Genomic DNA, 6955 nt, shown 5'->3' with positions numbered 1-6955 from the left:
TCAAATCAATAAATAATTGGCTGCGGGCATTAATAGGCAATTCAAAAAAATAGAACTAGTCAATCAAAATGTAAAAGGAGTAGCCAAAACAATCTTGGAAAAGAACAAATTTGGAGTACTCATATTTTCCCATATCAAAGTTACTACAAAGCTACAGTAGTTCGGACAGTGTGGCACTGGTATAAAATAGATGCACATGTCATTGGAATAATATTGAGTGTCCAGAAATAAACTGGTACATTTGTAGTCAATTGATTATCAACACAGATGCTAAGATAACTCAATGGGAAAAGAATAGTCATTTCAATAAATAATGCTGGGACAATCAGATATTCACACCCCAAAGAATGAAATTGGGTCCCTCCCTCACAGCACATATGCAAAGTAACTCAAAATGCATCAAATACTTAAAAGTAAGAGCTAAAACTATAGAACTCTTAGATATCATAAAAAGAATTAAAATCACTAATAATCAAAAATAAAAATTGGAATAATTAGAAACTCTTCTTCATCTCTTCAACTGAAAAGAGAAATTCTAAAGACAACACAGGCTAGATTTGGAAGAAAAGAAACACTGAGGTACCTTCAATGGTTACATGGTTGGCACCTTCTGGAAAGCAGTCTGGTAACATAAATCAATGTCAGAATGGAAATATATTTTGACTCAGTAATTCTGCTCAAACGAAGTTATCCTTTGGCACATTTGATAAAATGTGAGTTGGTCTGTTACCCATCTAAGCATTGTAAAGAAAAGAAAATTAGAAGTAACATAAATGCTCATCAATTAGGGTTTGGTTAAAAAAAATGTACATAATGAAATAATAAGCATCCATTAGAATCATTGATGAATCTGTATATTTTATTTATGTGGAAAGATATCGACAATTTTTTATTAAGGTAAAAAAAATAAAATAGGCATTCCCAGGCCAAACAGGGAATACAGAAAAGGGCAATTAACATCCGAAGTGAATACACAAGATGCTGAAGTTAAACTTAGCATTGGTCTTTGCTTTTACATGGGTCAGACCTGGCTATATACTTTCTTCACTCTGCTAACATTTGATTTTTCTTTTATAAATATTTCCAAGACATATACCATGTGCTCCAGATAGCTTCCTGGCTGGAAACAATTTGAACACTGAAACCAACCATAACAGACTAACGTAATAATGCTAGATTGGCTGGCAGGTGTGGAGGAGCTTGGATGCATCATGAGACACATCCTTCTAATTACTCTAGCCAGTGGCTAGAGTAACCTCTTGGTACTGATCTTTGGATAACTGGGATTTATGACCCTGAGCTATTGAATAATCCCAAAGATTATACATCATTTTGTAAAAAAAGAAATGAGCCAACATTCTCAACTAACAGGTAGTAGAAAACATGAGGCTGAAGAGTCTTTCCATGTTCACTCCTAGTTAGAACCCTCTGGAGAAAGGGCCTGTCTGACCCAGAGATGTATTTATTCCTCCCATCCAGTTCCCTGGGGACAAGCATCTGTCAATACAACTAAAGCCTAACCTACCCCAAATGGAGCAAAAATCAATAGCTTTGCTTCCTAGCTCCTCCAAGAGAGTGCTTAGAGCATTCAAACAGCCCACAAAAGATTAGAAAACAACTGTTTCATCACTTGTCAGCTGCTCGTGCTATATTCCATTACAATTTTGGTCACACCTATGATAGTCACATGAAAACAAAAATGGTCCCTAGACGCACCACATCTTGCAGAAGTCCAAGCGATCAAACAGCTTGTAAAGCCTCAGGGTGAGAAGATGCTGAGGACCTAGTCACTTGTCTCAAAAGCTCCCCTTCCCTCCGAGGTTCTAGGCTAATGCACACACTCTCATAAAGCAGCGGTGTTATCAGCCAAGCAAAAAGGAAGCTGACATTCCAGGGAATCATTCCAGTGTTTATCGAGCTTCACTTCTGAATGCTCAGTTAAGTGGCTGTAAGGTTTTTTAATTTAAAAAAAAATAAAAACAGCTGAGTACAGAGAATGTTGGTGTAAGTTTTAGACCTCCAAGTGTCAGCTGTTCTTGAGGGGAAGGAAGAAGATAGTGTCATGTAATTCCAAGACTCTCTGATGAAGAAGCCTTACCTTTGTATTCGGTCCCTATCATGAGAAACCTGGTATTTCTTAACCATGGGTTATGCCACCTCTATTATCTTCAGTGATTTACCTTCAATATACCTTACCTCCTTTTGTATTCTGTCCTTCCAAATTCTTCTTGACACCAACTATTTTTGAAACCCTACGGTATATTGGGTGTGGTATTTTTAAAGAGAATCACCAGTTAGCTTCTGCAATTCTGATGGAAAGTATTTAACGTTACATGACAAGCACCTGGGTATCCATATTTCTACCCAACCAGGGATCCATTTTCAACTCTGACTCTGATTAGAAAGTTAACTTTTTTTGTCAACAGTGGTAAGGTCATCTTCTCCAAAGACTAAAGAGTAGATCGTGAAAACACAGGGAAGATGGTCAAAGCCTTGAGAACTGGAATGAGTAGAGGATGAGAAAACTACATTTGAACAAACAGACATTATCATACTCTTGAAATAATAATCACCATCAACAGTTTTGCTGGAGGTAACGGACTTCCATTAGGACTATAGTGGGTAAGTATTGGAAGTGAAATAATTTTTTCTTCTTCTCGAAAACAAAAAATAAGTGTTTTGAGGCAAATGGAGCCAAGTGAAATCTCTCGATAAACCGATATGGAAAAAGAACAGGATAAAAAATATATGTCAGAGGACAACCACACTTGAATGTTGAAAGAGATGTCCTGACAAGAACAGGGCCCCTTCTCTTTACATTCGCTCATCATTTCCTTGGTGAGGAAGGATTAGAAGCTTCTATCAGACCCCAACTGTATCACTTTTGATGTGTTGTACATATTTACTTGAAGTATATAGAAAATTTATATAGTTTTCATTCCAAAGTAAGAGTTCAAGCATTAGGAACTAATAGAGCTTCGCAAACTTCTGAATTAAAGACTACCTCCAGAGAGCGTGGCAGGGAGATCACTGAATATGTTGAACCCAAAGACTGGAGGGGAAGGCATCAACCACACAGAGAATCACACCCTAGACTATCACCCACCTCTTAATATGTTACCTTAACAGGTATTTAATCCATCTGGGAGTATTCTTTTTCATTTATTTTTGTACTTAGATGACAATGATGTGATTCTGGTTCAAGCAAGGCCTTGAAAAAGTCTTATTTTAAAAAGACAAAGCTTATCTGCCTCTGTGAACAAGCAAGATTTCCAGTAGAGATAAGTTCTTTGTGCTGACCTAAGGAAGTGACTCAGTCCACAAGCCGGGTTAGCCACTGAGTTAAACAGTCTGAGGTGTAAATGCACAGCTGAAGCCTTTCACTGAAACAGCCATAGCTGTTCCCCTCCTCCTACCCCTCCTCCTCTCCCTCCTCCACCTCCTCCTTTTCTTCTTCTTGTTTTTAGTGCTTCCAATGCTTCATAGTTTTTAATATTCAAATATAGCCACAATTTCTTAGCCAAATACCACCTTAAATTTTAAATTAACCATGTTACTGTGGCGTCTATGAAAAAAGAGGACAGCCCTGGCCAGATCGGTCCATTCGTTGGAGCACTGTCCCCTACACCAAAAGGTTTGGGGTTCAATTCCCGGTCAGGGCACATACCTAGGTTGTGGGTTTGATCCCCAGTTGGGGCGCATATGGAAGGCAACCAATTGATGTTTCTCTCTCTCTCTCTCTCTCTCTCTCTCTCAAAGCAATTTTTTTAAATGTCCTTCTATGAGAATTAAGAAAACAGATCAGTGTTTCACTCCCTTTTTGTAGGCACTTTGCTCAGATGTCAAGTTCTTGCCCTTTACGGATCGGTAATTATGCCCTAGAGTCCTAAGTCTTTCATCCAACAAGCATATGTGAAATAATATTATGTTCTGGTCACTGGGTAAATAAAGATGAGAAAAAAATAAAGTTTCTGACCTCCAAAAAACTCCTAAGAGGGAAAATCAAAAACACAAATTACACGGTAGAGATGTAAATACCATAGCAGAGACGTGAATGGGGGCCATGAGAACACAGAAGAGTTTGGGGAGGATCCCAGTGGCTGGGCCCATGTAGCTTACCAGTTGTAGATAAAATTGGGGGGTCTGAGAAATGCTCCTGTGATAGTGCTCAGTGTTCCACAGGACGGCGTCAGCTTTCCCTTGGCAGGATTTGACTACCCGAAAGGAGTTTACAGGCTCAGATCAAGCATGTCACTATTAGTATTCATTGGCTAAAGGGTCATTTTCCTAGTATTCATTTTTAGATGTCTCATCTGCTAATTCAATCTCAGTGACATCTTTGGCTTCATAGGGATGTGAAGCAATAGCGCTCCCTGGGTTGGTAGATGAATTAGAAAAAGAAAAACCGTTATTCCAGGTTGCAGGCTTAGAAAAATTAGAGTGAAATGGGAAAAAGAAAGGAGGAGGGTGGTCAGGAGCCCTTCCAGAAATTTCTTACTGATGTGCCTCGAACTACTATCCGTGCAATATTGTCTCTCAAGGTATGCATTACACGTTACCTCAAAAATTGGAATGTGAATCAACATTTGAGTCAAATTCTATTTCAACTGTACCCCCGGGCAATTTAAAGAAACAATTTAGTAAATTTCCTTATAAAGAAGAGACTCTTTTTTATAATGTGAATAATCACTTCCTTATTTTATGTCTTGTAACTTGGAGTTTTGTCAAGTTGGCTTAATGCAAGGCAAACCACACCTTATATTTTCTGTTAAAAATAAGCGGTATGGAGGAAATGGCAGCAGACGGGCAGGGTTTACCACCACATGCATTCTAGCCATCAGGTTTATGAGAGCAGAGGACAAGAGAGGGAGGAGGGAGGGGAGGGGAGGGAAGAAAAAGGGGAGGGGAGGGATGGGGAGGGGAGAGAAGGGGAAGGGAGGGAAGGGAAAGGAAGGGAGGGGATAGGCAGGGAAGGGGGAGGGGCAGGGAAGCGGCAGGGGGAGGGGGAGGAGGAGGGGTGGGGTGAGGAGAGAGAGGCAGGAAGGTCTAGGCCAGCACTTCTCAAACTGTAATGACACAGAAATCCCCTGGATTTTGTTAAAATGCAGACTCGGATTCAGGAGGTCTATGGCGAGGCACAGAGGACCTGCATTTCTAACAAATGCTGGGTGACCCCGATGTTGCCAGTCCCTGAACCCTACTCTAAGTAGCAAGAATCTAAGCTAAGTTTAATAAAGACAATGAGAACTCTTTGTTGGACTATGCAGTTTATCAACAACTTGAACATCAGGAAAAACGCCTTGGAGATCTCCAGGAGAAAAAGGGAAATCACTTCAGACAGTATTTCCTGTTCCTTGCATTTTCTTCTATGGCACATCCCACCCTTACTTTTTCAGCCGGGGGGGTGGGGGGTGGAGGGGGTGGCAGGGAGACCTTTGTTTGGAGCAGGCGCTCACCTATCACAACATTTTCAGCAAAGACTTAAGATCTCATAATAACAATGAAGAGGCAGAACACTGGCAACGGTCAAAGGTTTTTAACTTCGGTCTCAGGCAGTATTCCACTGAGCCACGCTATGCTCAGTCTTTCAACAAAATTAACACAACGCTTTTATTTACTCTGGCACTGTCCCTCTCTTGAGACTTCTCAGAACAACAGTGCTAAATATGTAAAGTTTTTCCTCTGAACTAGGGCAAAGGGAGTGCATTAGTCCCGGAATACCTTTGTGCTCTAAACACTGCATCAACTCTGAAACTAACAATGAGAATATATTTTTAGAAACATATTTACTGAATAATTGTAGAGATGCCATTGTAGCTTTTTTTTTTTTTTTAAGCCATGGCCCAAATGAAGGCATACAATTTCCCTTTAACTGGACCACAGGATAATTTCTACATATTTGTTTTCCCAACAGCCAAGGAGAATCCCGTCTGCAATAAGACGCAACTCAACATTCACATTACAAGGGTTCCATTTCTACGTGGTTTAGAGAACTCCCTCACACCACAAATCAGCCACACTGTCACCAGGATTTAACTTCCTGGTGAATGTGGCAAAAAGAATTCTTAAAATAAAATATGTTATCCTTTAGAAATTGCAGACTGCTCTTCTCCAAACTGAAAAATAATCTTGAAGGAGACATAAATCAACATATTAGAATTGTTGTTTCAAATATATATTAGGCAAAAGAAGAATCTGGCAGCAAAAATTCTTACAAAATGTCATGGCATACCAATTAAGTCTACATTTATTTAATTCTTAAAAATTTCCTCTGTGATGTGTGTTTTACGCTTCAAAGAAAATCTGGGGTAACACAAAACTACTTCTATTGCTAAATACCCTTCCTATAGCCATAAAAAAAACTATAGGTAAATGCAGAAGTAAAACCATTCTGAGAATTACATATTCACTGAGGTTAGAGATTTATATTACATGTACTAATATACCCTGTAGATTACTGCAAATATTAAAGATACAGAGAAAGAGGCAGGGATCTAATTTTATGTTACATTTTTTAAAAAAATTAATGTGGCCTTTTTTATTGTAAAACATAACCTGAGTGTGTTTCAGTAGATACGACATGTCTGCCCTCTTGTGGAAAAACGGGATTAGCATTTCAGGCCTTGCTGTTCTGCTTCCTGCAACAGAAATTTGCCTACAACTAGAAAGCTATCTTTTTTTTTTTCTTTTCTTGAGAGAGACAGGGACGGGGAGAGAGAGAAAAGCAACAATTTGTTGTTCCACTTACTATGCACTCAATGGTTGCTTCTTGTATGTGCCCTGACCAGGGATCAAACCTGCAACCGTGGTGTATGCGGGCAACGCTAACCTACTGAGCTACCCGGCCAAGAGAGAGAGCTGTCTTTATTAAACTTGTAGAGGAGTATGATTCCATCCTAACTTGGTATTAAAAAGACATCCATCAGGGATATCTTTCAGAATAGTCGAGTAGGTT

The sequence above is a fragment of the Furipterus horrens genome, unplaced genomic scaffold, assembly GCF_987537825.1.
Source record: "Furipterus horrens unplaced genomic scaffold, mFurHor1.1.pri manual_scaffold_8, whole genome shotgun sequence".
Taxonomy (NCBI): Eukaryota; Metazoa; Chordata; class Mammalia; order Chiroptera; family Furipteridae; genus Furipterus; species Furipterus horrens.
The sequence above is the reverse complement of the archived record's forward strand: the minus strand, read 5'-3'. Positions refer to the sequence as shown.